The 20,267-nt window shown below is 47.8% G+C and overlaps 1 long non-coding RNA gene across 1 annotated transcript in view; it reads left to right on the plus strand.

Moving 5' to 3' along the window:
- Positions 1-7,558, plus strand: part of LOC134910743 (uncharacterized) — a 41,948-nt gene extending 34,390 nt beyond the window's left edge. The window contains exon 3 of the long non-coding RNA XR_010176281.1: positions 6,013-7,558. This is a non-coding gene — a long non-coding RNA (uncharacterized LOC134910743). The remainder of the gene's footprint in view (positions 1-6,012) is intronic.
- Positions 7,559-20,267: the final 12,709 nt, after the last annotated feature.

A 20,267-nucleotide genomic window follows, 5' to 3' on the forward strand; every position in this document is an offset into this window, starting at 1 on the left:
TCCAGTCGGTATATGTGTTCCCTCCTCTTCCTCTCATACCAAAAGTACTGAGAATCATAAGAAGGAGAGGAGTAAGAACGATACTCGTGGCTCCGGATTGGCCAAGAAGAACTTGGTACCCGGAGCTGCAAGAGATGCTCACGGAGGACCCGTGGCCTCTACCTCTAAGGAAGGACCTGCTCCAGCAGGGACCTTGTCTGTTCCAAGACTTACCGCGGCTGCGTTTGACGGCATGGCGGTTGAACGCCGGATCCTGAAGGAAAAAGGCATTCCAGATGAAGTCATCCCTACCCTGATCAAGGCCAGGAAGGATGTAACTGCAAAACATTATCATCGCATTTGGCGAAAATATGTTGCGTGGTGTGAGGCCAAGAAGGCCCCTACGGAGGAATTTCAACTGGGTCGTTTCCTTCATTTCCTGCAAGCAGGATTGTCTATGGGCCTAAAATTAGGATCCATTAAGGTTCAAATTTCGGCCCTGTCGATCTTCTTCCAGAAAGAACTGGCTTCAGTGCCTGAAGTTCAGACGTTTGTCAAAGGGGTACTGCATATACAGCCTCCTTTTGTGCCTCCAGTGGCACCTTGGGATCTTAATGTAGTTTTAGGGTTCCTAAAATCACATTGGTTTGAACCACTTGCCACAGTGGATTTGAAATATCTCACATGGAAAGTGGTAATGCTGTTGGCCCTGGCTTCAGCCAGGCGCGTATCAGAATTGGCGGCTTTATCCTATAAAAGCCCTTACCTGATATTTCATTCGGATAGGGCGGAATTGAGGACTCGTCCTCAATTTCTCCCTAAGGTGGTTTCAGCGTTTCACATGAATCAACCTATTGTGGTACCTGTGGCTACTAGGGACTTGGAGGACTCCAAGTTGCTGGACGTAGTCAGGGCCCTGAAAATATATGTTTCCAGGACGGCTGGAGTCAGAAAATCTGACTCGCTGTTTATACTGTATGCACCCAACAAGCTGGGTGCTCCTGCTTCTAAGCAGACGATTGCTCATTTGATTTGTAGTACAATTCAACTTGCACATTCTGTGGCAGGCCTGCCACAGCCAAAATCTGTAAAAGCCCATTCCACAAGGAAGGTGGGCTCATCTTGGGCGGCTGCCCGAGGGGTCTCGGCTTTACAACTTTGCCGAGCAGCTACTTGGTCAGGGGCAAACACGTTTGCTAAATTCTACAAATTTGATACCCTGGCTGAGGAGGACCTGGAGTTCTCTCATTCGGTGCTGCAGAGTCATCCGCACTCTCCCGCCCGTTTGGGAGCTTTGGTATAATCCCCATGGTCCTTACGGAGTTCCCAGCATCCACTAGGACGTCAGAGAAAATAAGAATTTACTTACCGATAATTCTATTTCTCGTAGTCCGTAGTGGATGCTGGGCGCCCATCCCAAGTGCGGATTGTCTGCAATACTTGTATATAGTTATTGCTACAAACAAATCGGGTTGTTTATTGTTGGAAGCCATCTTTTCAGAGGCTCCTACGGTTATCATACTGTTAACTGGGTTCAGATCACGAGTTGTACGGTGTGATTGGTGTGGCTGGTATGAGTCTTACCCGGGATTCAAGATCCTTCCTTATTATGTACGCTCGTCCGGGCACAGTATCTTAACTGAGGCTTGGAGGAGGGTCATAGGGGGAGGAGCCAGTGCACACCAGCTAGTCTAAAGCTTTTACTTTTTGTGCCCAGTCTCCTGCGGAGCCGCTATTCCCCATGGTCCTTACGGAGTTCCCAGCATCCACTACGGACTACGAGAAATAGAATTATCGGTAAGTAAATTCTTATTTTTTCACACACTGACACACCCTCCATCTCCCTCTTGCACTGAGGCACTCTTCATCTCTCTCACACTGAGGCAACCTACATCTGTCTCACACTGACACCCTCCATCTTTCTCACACACTGACTCACCCTCCATCCCTCTCACACACTGACTCACCCCTCATCTCTCACACTGACGCACCCTCCATCTCCCTCTTACACTGACGCATCCTCCATCTCTCTCACTGAGGCACCCTCCATGTCTCTCTCACAGTAAGGCACCCTACATCTCTGTCACAATGACTCACCCTCTATCTCACACACTGACTCACCCTCCATCTCTCTCACACTGACTCATCCTCCATCTTTCACACTAACATACCCTCTATCTCTCACTGACTAACCCTCCATCTGCCTCTCTCATTGACTCAACCTCCATCTCTCACACTGACACACCCTCCATCTCACACACACTGACTCACCCTCCATCTCTCTCACACACTGATTCACCCTCCATCTCTCACACACTGACACACCCTCCATCTCTCACACACTGACACACCCTCCATCTCTCACACACTGACACACCCTCCATCTCTCACACACTGACTCACCCCTCATCTCTCACACTGACGCACCCTCCATCTCCCTCTTACACTGACGCATCCTCCATCTCTCTCACTGAGGCACCCTCCATCTCTCTCTCACAGTAAGGCACCCTACATCTCTGTCACAATGACTCACCCTCTATCTCACACACTGACTCACCCTCCATCTCTATCACACTGACTCATCCTCCATCTTTCACACTAACATACCCTCTATCTCTCACTGACTAACCCTCCATCTGCCTCTCACATTGACTCAACCTCCATCTCTCTCACACTGACACACCCTCCATCTCACACACACTGACTCACCCTCCATCTCTCTCACACACTGATTCACCCTCCATCTCTCACACACTGACTAACCCTCCATCTCACACACACTGACACACCCTCCATCTCTCTCACACACTGACTCACCCTTCATCTCTCACACACTGACACACCCTCCATCTCTCTCACACTGACGCACCCTCCATCTCTCTCACACTGACGCACCCTCCATCTCACACACACTGACGCACCCTCTATCTCTCTCACACTGACGCACCCTCCATCTCACACACACTGACACACCCTCCATCTCTCTCACACTGACGCACCCTCCATCTCTCTCACACTGACGCACCCTCCATCTCACACACACTGACACACCCTCCATCTCTCTCACACTGACTCACCCTCCATCTCTCTCACACACTGATTCACCCTTCATCTCTCACACACTGACACACCCTCCATCTCTCTCACACTGACGCACCCTCCATCTCTCACACTGACTCAACCTCCATCTCTCTCACACACTGACACACCCTCCATCTCTCACACACTGACACACCCTCCATCTCACACACACTGACTCACCCTCCATCTCTCTCACACACTGATTCACCCTCCATCTCTCACACACTGACACACCCTCCATCTCTCTCACACTGACGCACCCTCCATCTCTCACACTGACACACCCTCCATCTCACACACACTGACTCACCCTCCATCTCACACACACTGACTCACCCTCCATCTCTCACACACTGACACACCCTCCATCTCACACACACTGACTCACCCTTCATCTCTCTCACACTGACTCACCTTTCATCTCTCTCACACTGACTCACCTTCCATCTCTCTCACACTGACTCACCCTCATCTCTTTCACACTGACTCACCCTCCATCTCTCACACTGACTCACCCTCCGTCTCTCTCACACACTGACTCACCCTCCATCTCTATCTCACACTGACATCCTCAATCTTTCTCACTCACACTGGCTTACCCTCTGTCTCTCACACTGACTCACCTCATTCTCTCTCACACTGAGGCACCCTCCATCTCCCTCTTACACTAACGCATCCTCCATCTCTCTCACTGAGGCACCCTCCATCTGTCTCTCACAGTAAGGCACCCTACATCTCTGTCACAATGACTCACCCTCTATCTCACACACACACTGACTCACCCTCCATCTCACACTGACTCATCCTCCATCTTTCACACTAACACTCTCTATCTCTCACTGGCTAACCCTCCATCTCTCTTACACACCATGACTCATCCTCCATCTCTTACTGACACCCTCCATCTCTCACACACTGACTCACCCTCCATCTCTCACAATGACACACCCTTCATCTCTCTCACACTGACTCACCCTCCATCTCTCACACTGACTCACCCCCCATCTCTTTCACACACTAACCCACCCTTCATCTTTCTCACACTGACTCACCCTCCGTCTCTCTCACACTGACTCACCCTCTATCTCTCACACTGACTCACCCCTCATCGCTCTCACACTCACCCTCCATCTCTCTCACATTGACTCACCCTCCATGTCTCACACACACTGTATCACCTTTCATCTCTCTCACACTGACTCACCCTCCGTCTCTCTCACACTGACTCACCCTCCATCTCTCTCACACACTGAGTCACCCCTACACGCTCTCACTGACTCACCCTCCATCTCTCTCACTTACACTGACTTACCCTTTGTCTCTCACACTGTCTCACCCTCCGTCTCTTTCACACACTGACTCACCGTTCATCTCTCTCACACTGACTCACCCTATGTCTCTCTCACACTGACTCACCCTCCATCTCTCTCACACACTGACTCGCCCCTCATCTCACACTGACTCTCCCTCCGTCTCTCAAACACACTGACTCACCCTTCATCTCTCTCACACTGACTCACCTTCCGTCTCTCTCACATACTGACTCACCTTCCATCTCTCTCTCACTGACTCACCCTCCATCTCTCACACTGACTCACCTTCCGTCTCTCTCACACACTGACTCACCCTCCATCTCTATCTCACACTGACATCCTCCATCTTTCTCACTCACACTGACTAACCCTCTGTCTCTCACACTGACTCACCTCATTCTCTCTCACACTGACGCACCCTCCATCTCCCTCTTACACTGACGCATCCTCCATCTCCCTCACTGAGGCACCCTCCATCTCTCTCTCACATAAAGGCACCCTACATCTCTGTCACAATGACTCACCCTCTATTTCACACACTGACTCACCCTCCATCTCTCACACTGACTCATCCTCCATCTTTCACACTAACATACCCTCTATCTCTCACTGACTAACCATCCATCTGCCTCTCACATTGACTCACCCTCCATCTCTCTCATACTGAGGAACCCTCATTCTCTCTCACACTGACTCACTATCTGTCTCACACACTGACTTGCCCTCTGCCGTTGTCACACACTGACTCACCCTCCGTCTCTCTTACACACCATGACTCATCCTCCGTCTTTCTTACCATGGGCAATATTTACTAATATTCGTGTTTGAGTCGGTTTGTGTAGTGTTTAAACTCGTTTTGTATCGGGTGCATTTTCATGCAACTTTTTGAATCCATATACGCAAAGTTACGAAGCAGTCGACTTTATGGTTTTCGTGTTTTCCGATGTCGATGCCAGTCGTTTTCTTTTGGCACACTTACGGCTGTCATTGTCGTTTGCGTACGCTTGTTTGTTGTATTTGCTGGGTTTTTTCCTAAGTTAAACACGGCAGGGTTTTTTTTTCCCACGGCCGCATTTTCACTTTCAGTTTAGATTTTCATCCCCGTTCGTGATTGGTTGTATTTCAGATGGTAGGAGTGTCTGTGCACAACCATATAAATACGCCCCAAACCGTCCGCACCTCGTGGGTTTAGTTAGTGGTGAAGAGGAGGGAGGTTGTGTCATACAGTATGACATTGTGTGTAAGATGCTGCAACAAAAAAGCATGTTTTTTTATTGAAAAAAGTAAGGTTGTTTTTCCAAATTTCACATGTGTGTTTGAGGTAACATTGCAAAATACATATAAAAACATTACTATGTTTATTTGATCAAAGCTATAAGGTAACACATTATGGATTCCAATGTGTTTTTATGGTGGAGTATGTGTGAGCTACAATAAAACTAAAGTGTTTGCTTTCACAATAAAGTAACCAGACACATTTGCCACAAACAGGCATATGTATGTATTTAAGTTATGAGTGATGATGTTGCTAGGCAGAATAGTTGAAAGCAACAGTGAATGACATGTGTTCCATGTGTAGTGATTTGTTTACATTTCTCAAACATATGGATAGCTAACGGAGATTTGTTTAACATTTCAGCTTCTAGTCCTGGGAACAGCATCCCTCCGCAACAACAGCAACACAGTGACATGGAGGAGACAAACATCTTAGAAATGCAGCCATTAAGGCAAGGAATGAGCCCCCCAGCACCTGTGAGTACACCACCACAGCAAAGCACACCACCACCACAACACAGCCCAACAACACCAGTAACACAAGGCCCTGATCAGGTGTTTTGGTCCATTTGGGCTAGACAGCAGGCCACTAATGAAGATTGCCTGCGTAGGCAGACACAAATGTTTGCAAGCCTACCATCTCACCTCAGAAGAATATCAAGAAATCTGAGTAGACAAAATGAACAAACAACCAGAATAGGCAATACCATGGAACTCATGCGTACAGACATTACACAGGTCATGGGCAACTTACAGCGCATAATGGAAGAACAGCACAGACTAATGGAAGAACAGCACAGACAACAGCAAAGTTATATGAACATTTTTCAAAACAATCAAAAGATTAATGAAAGTTTATTCCGAATTGTAGACAATCAAAATGCTGCTACACGTGAACTCAATGCCACCCTCACTAACCTGAATGAAACACTCAGATGCATGCACCAACAGCAAACAAGCAGCAGTTCTGGTACGACTATTCCAAATATCACGCCAGTCTCATCACCACCAAGACGCTCCACCAGAGCACGACAACATGACAGTGCTAAAGGCAAAGGGCAGGACAAGCAGCCACCAAAAAAAACGTGAAAATAATTACAAGTTAGACATTTGTGATAAGTAACTCAAAATAGTTAGTAAGTATATGTTTGGCAAAAAATATATAACACTTAGCTCCTTGACAATTTTTACAACATCATTAATTATAAGTGGTACAAACAACATAAAATTTGTACGCACATTTATTCTTTACCTTTTTTTTTTTGTATTGGAGGAGGGAAATGTTGATGGAGCCGCACATACATGTTAGCAGGAAGTAAACTGACCACTTGATTTTTTTCTAATCATTACTCTTTCTAGATTCCAATCATTCTCTTTTCCTGCAGACACAATAATTGGCAGCCAGGCAGAATGTCTTTAGCAGGAAGTAAACTGACCACTTGATTTTTTTCTAATCATTACTCTTTCTAGATTCCAATTATTCTCTTTTCCTGCAGACACAATAATTGGCAGCCAGGCAGAATGTCTTTAGCAGGAAGTAAACTGACCACTTGATTATTTTCTAATCATTACTCTTTCTAGATTCCAATCATTCTCTTTTCCTGCAGACAATCCAAATTACAATGTTATTGATAACTATTTTACCTTTCTTCTCTATACAACATTACAAGAAGAACACAATTGAGTTGCGTAAAAAGCTTTTAATATGTTGGCATTGAATTTTTAAAAAAACATTGACAAAATGAATGTCAGTATTGTTGGGACATGTTTGTGTGTGTTAAAAATTAGTAAGAATGTTATTACACATGATGCAGAAACCAACAAATAAGAACTTTTTAACCAAAAAACAAAAAATGTGTATAATAATGTATATATACGGCAAACTGTGTATTTACTTACACATCATCAAGTTTACTGCATCAAACATTAGGAAATAAATTATTCCTGATTACAGTAAGTTTGTGTCTCTTAAATATGATGGCGCATCACACATAGGGACACATGTATTCCTCAAGGCTAACATGTTATATGTTGAGGAGTGTTTTTTGGGAACACAGGTTCTCAAACTCGGCCCTCAGGACCCCACACAGTGCATGTTTTGCAGGTCTCACAGAATCACAAATGACATAATTAGCTCCACCTGTGAACCTTTTAACATATGTCTGTGAGTAATTCATACACCTGTGCTTCTACTGGGTTACGTGAAAAACATGCACGTGTGTGGTCCTGAGGTCCGAGTTTGTGAACCTGTGCATAGGACGTTACACACAATGATAAAGTGAAATACTAAATGGATTATGTGGGCTTGTAATAAATTAGCACTGCAAGTTTACGATCACTTATCCAGACTTAATGCATGCCACGCATAATCTGTTATTTTGAGTTTAAAAATACACACAATACACATGCGACATTTGTTTTGCATAATGCGAGGGTATGTTTGTATGTGTCAAGGAGACAGACACATTCTGAGTAATGGTTTTGCCAATAAAAATGGCAAAACATCTATTTATGATTACACAGCAAATGAAATAAGCAAACCAAACTTACCTTAGAAATGATGAGCTCTTGCCTAACCTGCCTCCCTACATCTGTACTCCAAGTATCACCAGATGTCTCTAATTCCTCTGCTTGCTGGCTGCTTTCTTCCTCCTCCTCCTCAACATGTGGCAGATGTTGTTGCAAACACATGTTATGAAGAAAGCAGCAGCAGAACACAATTTGAGTCACCTTGGAGGGACTATACAACAAAAGGCCACCAGACTTATCCAGACACCGAAACCTATATTTCAGCACACCAAAACATCTTTCTATCACATTCCGCGTGGACTTATGTGCATGATTGTAATTGTGCTCAGCAGGGGTATCAGGTCGGGACAATGGAGTTAGAAGCCAAGAGAAACAGCCATATCCTCCATCACCTAAAAGACAGATATAGTAACGTGATTCATGTTAAGATACAGCAACACATAAGTAACACACTGTGGGGCAGATGTATTAACCTGTAGAAGGCATAAGGAAGTGATAAACTAGTGATATGTGCAAGGTAATAAAGGCAGCAGACAATCTGTTCCTAAATGTTCATTTACATTTTGGAGCTGATTGGCTGGTGCCTTTATCACCTTGCACAGATCACTGGTTTCTCACTTCCTTATGCCTTCTACAGGTTAATACATCTGCACCTGTATTTGGACAAAGTATACGCAGGCCTACACATATCAAATTACATACCCAGCAGCCATCCATCTGGCATTTGTCCGTCCTCAAACTTATCAAAGAGGGATGACTGACTGAGGATGAAGGAGTCATTGCAGCCCCCAGGGTAACCAGCAACAACACTCATTATTTTGAGATTTACATCACAAACCACCTGCACATTTGTGGAGTGTTCGAAATGGCGATTAGTATATATGTGCTGCCTGCCCCTAGGTGGTCTCAGCTGAATGTGTGTGCAATCTATGGCTCCAAGCACATTGGGCATGCCAGCCAGCTCATAGAAATCTACCCTGACGGCATGCCACTGAGACTCCTGGGTAGGGAAGCAGATTGAGGCCTCGATGTGGGGCTGCAAAACAGCGAACACCTGTGTGAACATTTTAAAGAACAATAAACATGAGATTTTAGGACAGAACTGGCCACCGAGAAATTAAAACAAACAAAAAACAGAAGAGGTAGTTAGGTATACATCACCTGTGTTAAGATTCTGGAAAATGAGGGCTGTGAGATTCCTATGACATCCCCAGACACAGCCTGAAAGCTGCCAGTGCCAGAAAGTGCAACACAGCCAGGAGTTTGTGCAGGCCTGAGACAGAGCGAGAGCGTGCTGTCTCAGGGTCTAGGCCCAGTTTGACAAGGTCATACAGACGGAAAATGTTACAATTTAGACGGAACATCTGTATGACCTTGTCATCGGACAATGCGTTCAAGTTTAAACGCCCCCTAAAAAAACGAGGCCGGCGCAGCCTCCGCGGAACCTGTACAACATGCTGACCATGTTCAGTTTCTTGGCCCTGGGTACTTACAGGCTGATGTCTGAGTCTGAGGAATCCCACAGCACACAAAAGATCACTGGCCCACAGTCCTGCTGCCATTTCTGAGTGTAGGTGTATTGAAATGGGCCTAACATCCTTATTGGCATCCTAATTCAGGTGTGATTGATTTTTGAGTTGCAACACATGTAAACACGATTGAAAAAAGCAGGTCTATTTTTTTGCCGCTTTTTTTGCCGATTTGCAAAAAAATACGACCGCAATTGAGCACTCAGAAACTAACACCCAAATACGAATGAATAGTGAATTCCCGTATTGTATGAAATAACAGCCGCGTTTGACCGATGGTCTATTCATTCGTATTTCGGAACTTTGCAAATCAAACCATTACGAATAGTCCAAACACTGCCGAGATTGGTGCTTAGTGAATTCCCGGATTGGGACTTAGAAAAAAAAACACAAAACGGACAAACTCGAATTCTTAGTAAATATTGGCCCATGACTCACCCTCCAGATCACACACTGACTCACCCTTCATCTCCCTCTTACACTGATGCACCTTCTATCTCTTTCACTAAGGCACCCTCCATCTCTCTCTCACACTAATGCACCCTACATCTCTCACAATGACTCATCTTTCACACTGACATACCCTCTATCTCTCACTGACTAACCCTCCATTTCTCTCTCACACTGAGGCATCCTACATCTGTCTCACAATGACTCACCCTACATCTCACACACACACTGACTAACCCTCCATGTCTCTCACACTGACACACCTTCCATGTCTCGCACACTGACACACCCTCCGTCTCTCACACACTGACTCACCATCTGTCTCACTGAGACCCTCCATGTCTTTCACACTGACACACCCTCCATCTCTCACACTGACTCATCCTCCATCTCTCACACACTGACTCACCCTTCATCTCTCTCTTACACTGACATCCTCCATCTCTCTCACTCACACTGACTTACCCGCTGTCTCTCACACTGACTCATTCTCCATCTGTCTCACACACTGACTCACCCTCTGTCTCTCACACACTGACTCACCCTCCATCTCTCTCACACACTGACTCACCCTCTGTCTCTCACACACTGATGCACCCTCCATCTCCCTCTTACACTGATGCATCCTCCATCTCTTTCACTGAGGCATCCTCCATCTCTCACAGTAAGGCACCCTACATCTCTATCACAATGACTCACCCTCCATCTCACACACACTGACTCACCCTCCATCTCTCTCACACTGACTCATCCTCCATCTTTCACACTAACATACCCTCTATCTCACTGACTAACCCTCCATCTGCCTCTCACATTGACTCACCCTCCATCTCTCTCACACTGAGGCACCCTCATTCTCTCTCACACTGACTCACCCTCCATCTGTCTCACACACTGACTTGCCCTCTGCCTTTCTCACACATTGACACCCTCCATCTCTCTTACACACCATGACTCATCCTCTGTCTTTCTTACACACCATGACTCACCCTCCATCTGCCTCTCACACTGACTCACCCTCCATCTCTCTCACACACTGACTTGCCCTCTGCCTTTCTCACACATTGACACCCTCCATCTTTCTTACACACCATGACTCATCCTCTGTCTTTCTTACACACCATGACTCACCCTCCATCTCTTACTGACACCCTCCATCTCTCACACACTGACTCACCCTCCATCTCTCACAATGACACACCCTTCATCTCTCTCACACTGACTCACCCTCCATCTCTCACACTGACTCACCCCCCATCTCTTTCACACACTAACCCACCCTTCATCTTTCTCACACTGACTCACCCTCCGTCTCTCTCACACTGACTCACCCTCTATCTCTCACACTGACTCACCCCTCATCGCTCTCACACTCACTCACCCTCCATCTCTTTCACATTGACTCACCCTCCATGTCTCACACACACTGACTCACCTTTCATCTCTCTCACACTGACTCAACCTCCATCTCTCTCACACTGACTCACCCTCCGTCTCTCTCACACACTGACTCACCCTCCATCTCTCTCACACTGACATCCTCCATCTCTCTCACTTACACTGACTTACCCTTTGTCTCTCACACTGTCTCACCCTCCGTCTCTTTCACACACTGACTCACCGTTCATCTCTCTCACACTGACTCACCCTATGTCTCTCTCACACTGACTCACCCTCCATCTCTCTCACACACTGACTCGCCCCTCATCTCTCTCACACTGACTCTCCCTCCATCTCTCAAACACACTGACTCACCCTCCATCTCACTCACACTGACTCACCTTCCGTCTCTCTCACACACTGACTCACCCTCCATCTCTATCTCACACTGACATCCTCCATCTTTCTCACTCACACTGACTTACCCTCTGTCTCTCACACTGACTCACCTCATTCTCTCTCACACTGACGCACCCTCCATCTCCCTCTTACACTAACGCATCCTCCATCTCTCTCACTGAGGCACCCTCCATCTCTCTCTCACAGTAAGGCACCCTACATCTCTGTCACAATGACTCACCCTCTATCTCACACACTGACTCACCCTCCATCTCTCACACTGACTCACCTTCCGTCTCTCTCACACACTGACTCACCCTCCATCTCTATCTCACACGGACATCCTCCATCTTTCTCACTCACACTGACTTACCCTCTGTCTCTCACACTGACTCACCTCATTCTCTCTCACACTGACGCACCCTCCATCTCCCTCTTACACGAACGCATCCTCCATCTCTCTCACTGAGGCACCCTCCATCTCTCTCTCACAGTAAGGCACCCTACATCTCTGTCACAATGACTCACTCTCTATCTCACACACACACTGACTCACCCTCCATCTCTCTCACACTGACTCATCCTCCATCTTTCACACTAACACCCTCTATCTCTCACTGGCTAACCCTCCATCTGCATCTCACATTGACTCACCCTCCATCTCTCTCACACTGAGGCACCCTCATTCTCTCTCACACTGACTAACCCTCCGTCTGTCTCACACACTGACTCGCCCTCTGCCCTTCTCACACACTGACTCACCCTCCATCTCTCTTACACACCATGACTCATCCTCTGTCTTTCTTACACACCATGACTCACCCTCCATCTCTCACACACTGTCTCACCCTCCATCACTCTCTCACATTGACACACCCTCAATCTCTTTCACACTGACTCAACATCCATCTCTCTCACACTGACTCATCCTCCATTTCTTTCACACACTGACTCACCCTTCATCTCTCTCACACTGACTCACCCTCCATCTCTAACTCACCCTCCATCCCTCTCACACACTGACTCACCCCTCATCTCTCTCACACTGACGCACCCTCCATCTCCCTCTTACACTGACGCATCCTCCATCTCTCTCACTGAGGCACCGTCCATCTCTCTCTCACAGTAAGGCACCCTACATCTCTGTCACAATGACTCACCCTCTATCTCACACACTGACTCACCCTCCATCTCTCTCACACTGACTCATCCTCCATCTTTCACACTAACATACCCTCTATCTCTCACTGACTAACCCTCCATCTGCCTCTCACATTGACTCACCCTCCATCTCTCTCACACTGAGGAACCCTCATTCTCTCTCACACTGACTCACTCTCTATCTGTCTCACACACTGACTTGCCCTCTGCCGTTGTCACACACTGACTCACCCTCCGTCTCTCTTACACACCATGACTCATCCTCCGTCTTTCTTACCATAACTCACCCTCCAGATCACACACTGACTCATCCTTCATCTCCCTCTTACACTGATGCACCCTCTATCTCTTTCACTAAGGCACCCTCCATCTCTCTCTCACACTAATGCACCCTACATCTCTCTCACAATGACTCATCCTTCATCTTTCACACTAACATACCCTCTATCTCTCACTGACTAACCCTCCATTTCTCTCTCACACTGAGGCATCCTACATCTGTCTCACAATGACTCACCCTACATCTCACACACACACTGACTAACCCTCCATGTCTCTCACACTGACACACCTTCCATGTCTCGCACACTGACACACCCTCCGTCTCTCACACACTGACTCACCATCTGTCTCACTGAGACCCTCCATGTCTTTCACACTGACACACCCTCCATCTCTCACACTGACTCATCCTCCATCTCTCACACACTGACTCACCCTTCATCTCTCCCTTACACTGACATCCTCCATCTCTCTCACTCACACTGACTTACCCGCTGTCTCTCACACTGACTCACCCTCAATCTCTCTCACACACTGACTCACCCTCTGTCTCTCACACACTGATGCACCCTCCATCTCCCTCTTACACTGATGCATCCTCCATCTCACTCACTGAGGCATCCTCCTTCTCTCACAGTAAGGCACCCTACATCTCTATCACAATGACTCATCCTCCATCTTTCACACTAACATACCCTCTATCTCTCACTGACTAACCCTCCATCTGCCTCTCACATTGACTCACCCTCCATCTCTCTCACACTGAGGCACCCTCATTCTCTCTCACACTGACTCACCCTCCATCTGCCTCACACACTGACTTGCCCTCTGCCTTTCTCACACACTGACACCCTCCATCTCTTACACACCATGACTCATCCTCTGTCTTTCTTACACACCATGACTCACCCTCCATCTCTTACTGACACCCTCCATCTCTCACACACTGACTCACCCTCCATCTCTCACAATGACACACCATCTCTCTCACACTGACTCACCCTCCATCTCTCTCACACTGACTCACCCCCCATCTCTTTCACACACTAACCCACCCTTCATCTTTCTCACACTGACTCACCCTCCGTCTCTCTCACACTGACTTACCCTCTTTCTCACAAACTGACTCACCCCTCATCGCTCTCACACTCACTCACCCTCCATCTCTCTCACATTGACTCCCCCTCCATGTCTCACACACACTGAATCACCTTTCATCTCTCTCACACTGACTCACCCTCCATCTCTCTCACACTGACTCACCCTCCGTCTCTCTCACACACTGACTCACCCTCCATCTCTCTCACACTGACATCCTCCATCTCTCTCACTTACACTGACTTACCCTTTGTCTCTCACACTGTCTCCTTCACACACTGACTCACCGTTCATCTCTCTCACACTGACTCACCCTATGTCTCTCTCACACTGACTCACCCTCCATCTCACACACACTGACTCACCCCTCATCTCTCTCACACTGACTCCCTCCGTCTCTCAAACACACTGACTCACCCTTCATCTCTCTCACACTGACTCACCTTCCAACTCTCTCACACTGACTCACCCTCCATCTCTATCTCACACTGACTCACCCTCATCTATTTCACACTGACTCACCCTCCATCTCTCACACTGACTCACCCTCCGTCTCTCTCACACACTGACTCACCCTTCATCTCTCTTACACACCATGACTCATCCTCTGTCTTTCTTACACATCATGACTCACCCTCCATCTCTTACTGACACCCTCCATCTCTCACACACTGACTCACCCTCCATCTCTCACAATGACACACCCTCCATCTCTCTCACACTGACTCACCCTCCATCTCTCACACTGACTCACCCTCCATCTCTCACACCATGACTCACCCTCCATCTCTTACTGACACCCTCCATCTCTCACACACTGACTCACCCTCCATCTCTCACAATGACACACCCTCCATCTCTCTCACACTGACTCACCTTCCATCTCTCTCACACTGACTCACCCTCATCTCTTTCACACTGACTCACCCTCTATCTCTCACACTGACTCACCCTCCGTCTCTCACACACTGACTCACCCTCCATCTCTCTTACACACCATGACTCATCCTCTGTCTTTCTTACACACCATGACTCACCCTCCATCTCTTACTGACACCCTCCATCTCTCACACACTGACTCACCCTCATCTCTTTCACACTGACTCACCCTCTATCTCTCACACTGACTCACCCTCCGTCTCTCACACACTGACTCACCCTCCATCTCTCTTACACACCATGACTCATCCTCTGTCTTTCTTACACACCATGACTCACCCTCCATCTCTTACTGACACCCTCCATCTCTCACACACTGACTCACCCTCATCTCTTTCACACTGACTCACCCTCTATCTCTCACACTGACTCACCCTCCGTCTCTCACACACTGACTCACCCTCCATCTCTCTTACACACCATGACTCATCCTCTGTCTTTCTTACACACCATGACTCACCCTCCATCTCCTACTGACACCCTCCATCTCTCACACACTGACTCACCCTCCATCTCTCACAATGACACACCCTTCATCTCTTTCACACTGACTCACCCTCCATCTCTCTCACACTGACTCACCCTCCATCTCTCTCACACTGACTCACCCTCCATCTCTCTCACACTGACTCACCCTCCATCTCTCACACTGACTCACCCTCCATCTCTCACAATGACACACCATCTCTCTCACACTGACTCACCCTCCATCTCTCTCACACTGACTCACCCCCCATCTCTTTCACACACTAACCCACCCTTCATCTTTCTCACACTGACTCACTGTCAGGAATCGACTTACTGCAGCTGCATCTGTCCGCCGGTGCGGCCTCCGTCTGGGGCTCCCATGTCTCACTGCCACTGGTCACCATGTCGCCAAGTGTCATCCTGGGCCCAAGGACACTCCTGTTGTCAGCAGGCGTGCATGCACGCCGCAGCATGGGCGCCGCCATGACAGTTCCCATCAGCTCCTTCGCATCGGCCAATCCGGAGCTTGGCCGCACCTCCCCATTCACTTCCAGCCAATACCTGCAGACCGGGGGGTATATCAGGAGCAGCAGGGAGAGTCAGTCCTTGCCTTGGACTTCGTGTCATTCTTCTGACCTGTGTCACTGGCTCCGTTCTCCAGTTCCTCTGAGTTCCTACTCTGCCTTCCAGTCTGATCCTGCATTGCCGTGGAACCACAAGCACCAGCAACCTGGGTGCTTGTGATTAAGCCTCGTCAGTTCCTCTGTGAATCTACTCCACATACCAGTTCGGTCCTGTACTGCTGTGGAACTACAAGCACCAGCAACCCGGGTACCTGTGATCAAGCTTCACACCTCTACCAGCTACAGTGTGCTCCAGCCCTCTGCAGTAGAGACTTTCCTCCAGGTGCATCTCGCTATCTACACCTGTTCATCAGCCTGCAAGCTCCCAGTGTTATTCAACCTGCACTGAGGATTTCAACACTTGTCTCCTGCAACTGTTACCTGGCTTGCTATTCTCACCATCATCTCTGCTGTGTTCCATTATCCAGGAACCATCGGTTTCCACACCGATACATCGATCCCCTGATCGATTGTTACATACCATACAGACTTTGCCATAAGACTTTCAACTTCTTATTATTTATTCATTATTGCATATCCTCTGTTACCATCAAGTATTCCTGCTGCCATACTACCTGTTGAAACGGTTTAATAAACAACTTAGCGCACATGCGCTGGAATCCTATCCGGCCTCCTCGTTTTCTCCATCCTATCTCCACTGACCCACTAGCGCCCCCTCCGGGAACACAAACTAGACAGAACCTGACAGTAAGTCCAAGGCCCATGGACTCGGATGGTGGTCAGAATGTGGGGTCAGGGGCCTTACAAAATCTGGTCTCCCGCTTGGATGGTCAAGAGGCTGCGCAGCAGCAGATGTTCCAATTCCTGCAGGGAATGTCCTCCCGTCTCGATACACTACAACAATCCTTGCCCAGTGCTCTCATTCCTTCAGTTCCAGTTACCCCTGCACCTGCAAGTTCAGCGGGTTCTCCTTCACCGGCTGCATCAACTCCAGTGTCACGCTTGCACCTGCCCGTGCCCAGCAAATATGATGGCAGTCCCAAGTTATGTCGCAGGTTTCTTAATCAATGTGAAATTCAGTTTGAGTTGTTATCACACAATTTCCCCACGCCAAGATCCAAGGTTGCTTACATTATATCACTGCTCTCTGGACCAGCCTTGAGTTGGGTATCTCCTCTGTGGGAGCGTGCTGACCCTCTTATGAATAACTATACCGAATTTGTGTCAACCTTCAGACGCATCTTTGATGAACCTGGTCGCGCAACATCAGCCTCTGCAGATCTTATCCAACTCCGTCAAGGTACCCGTAGCATGGGTCAATACGTCATCCAGTTCCAGACGTTGGCCGCAGAGATTCAATGGAATAACCAAGCGCTGGTAGCAGCCTTCTGGCATGGACTCTCTGATCGAATTAAAGATGAATTAGCCACTCGTGACATTCCTGAGCAATTATCAGATTTAATTTCTTTGTGTATCAAGTTGGACTCTCGCATTCGCGAACGCAACAGTGAGCGTGCTCGTAGTGAGCTCCGCAAGCCGAGAATGGTACCTCCGACACGATTTCAGCCTCCATCTTCTGATGAGCCTATGCAAATTAATAGGTCCCGCTTAACCCCTGAGGAGCGGTCAAGAAGACTCCGAGGGAGACTGTGTCTTTATTGTGCGGCTATAGGTCACCAAATTAATTCTTGTACAGCGCGTTCGGGAAACGCCACATCCTGCCTTGTAAAGGAGGAGTCAAGTTGGGATCTTCTAGACGAGCTCCTTCAAACCAAGACCTTATCCTTCCTGTGACTTTAGAGACTAGGGCTGGACTTCAGTCTGTATACGCGTTAGTGGACTGTGGAGCTGCTGGAAACTTCATTACTCAAGCTGCAGTTGATAAGTTCCATCTGCCTACCTGCGAACTCACATACCCAGCCTATATCACTGCAGTGGATGGTAGCCGAATTTCCAAGGGTTCTATCTCTCATCAAACCAAGCCAGTTGTTCTGGGAGTCGGGTTCCTGCATTCTGAATTAATTGAGTTCCTAGTCATCCCTAAGGCAACCCAGGAGATCATTTTGGGTATGCCCTGGCTCCAGCTACATAATCCACAGATTGACTGGTCCACGTTACAACTGACTTCTTGGGGATCACATTGCCAGCAGTCCTGTCTAGCCCAAGTTCGTCCTGTAAGGTCTTCAGAAGTTAAAATTCAGTCAAGTTTCCCTGTGGCCTACCAAGATTTCTCTGACGTCTTCAGCGAAGAGGCCGCTGATGTTCTGCCGCCCCATAGAGAGTGGGATTGTCCCATCGATCTCATCCCCGGCAAGAAGCCACCTAGGGGACGTACTTATCCGTTATCTGTACCTGAAACCGAGGCAATGAGTGAGTACATCAGGGAGAATTTACAGAAAGGATTCATCCGCCCTTCGTCCTCGCCCGCCGGAGCGGGTTTTTTCTTTGTTAAAAAGAAAGATGGAGGATTACGTCCGTGCATCGATTATCGGGGGCTCAACGATATTACCATCAAAAATAGTTATCCATTACCTCTCATCACTGAATTATTTGACAGAGTCAAGGGAGCCCGCATTTTCACTAAGTTGGATCTCCGCGGTGCCTACAATCTCATCAGGATCCGAAGTGGCGATGAATGGAAAACTGCCTTTAACACTCGGGATGGTCATTACGAGTACCTTGTTATGCCGTTCGGGTTGAGTAATGCCCCAGCAGTGTTCCAGCACTTTGTTAACGAAATTTTCCGTGATGTCTTGTATAAATATCTTGTAGTCTATCTGGATGATATCCTTATCTTCTCTCAAGATCTCTCCTCGCATCGCCTACAAGTTCGTGAGGTCCTCCGACGTCTTCGTGAGAACCGTCTCTACGGCAAGTTGTCTAAATGTACCTTCGAAGTTCCTTCCATACCCTTCCTGGGGTATGTAATCTCCGGATCGGATCTCCAGATGGACCCGACAAAATTAGAAGCTATTGCTAATTGGTCCATTCCGAGTACTCTCAAGTCCATTCAGCGATTCCTGGGGTTCGCTAATTATTATAGGAAGTTCATCAGAGGATTCTCAACCCTCATTGCTCCTATTACCAGCTTAACTCGAAAAGGGGCAGATCATTCCAACTGGTCAGAAGATGCCTTGGCTACGTTTCAGAAAATCAAGCAGGCTTTCATGTCCGCCCCAGTTCTGTCACAACCAGATGTTAACAAGCCGTTCGAGTTGGAGGTAGATGCTTCTACAGTGGGAGTTGGAGCTGTTCTCTCCCAAGTAGGGGTTGATGGAAAGATTCATCCTTGTGGGTTCTTCTCTCGCAAATTCCTTCCTGCGGAAGCTAATTACTCCATCGGTGACCAAGAATTACTGGCGATCAAGCTGGCCCTTGAGGAGTGGAGGTATCTCCTGGAAGGGGCAAAGTTTCCATTTAACATCTACACGGATCACAAGAACCTGCTCTACTTAAAGGCAGCCCAGTGTCTTAATCCTCGCCAGGCCCGATGGGCAATGTTCTTCTCTCGTTTCAACTTTAAGCTTCATTTCCGTCCAGGTTCTCAGAATACCAAAGCTGATGCTCTGTCCCGTTCTATGGGATCCGAAGAGGAGATTTCCGATCCAGTTCCTCATTCCGTTTTGAATCCAGTTGTGTTTGCCTCATCTCAAGTTACTCCTGTTTCGCCTCCTGGCAAGATTTTTGTTTCTCAAACACACTGACTCACCCTTCATCTCTCTCACACTGACTCACCTTCCATCTCTCTCACACTGACTCACCTTCCATCTCTCTCACACTGACTCACCTTCCATCTCTCT

This window comes from Pseudophryne corroboree, chromosome 4 (genome assembly GCF_028390025.1).
Source record: "Pseudophryne corroboree isolate aPseCor3 chromosome 4, aPseCor3.hap2, whole genome shotgun sequence".
NCBI classification, from domain to species: Eukaryota; Metazoa; Chordata; class Amphibia; order Anura; family Myobatrachidae; genus Pseudophryne; species Pseudophryne corroboree.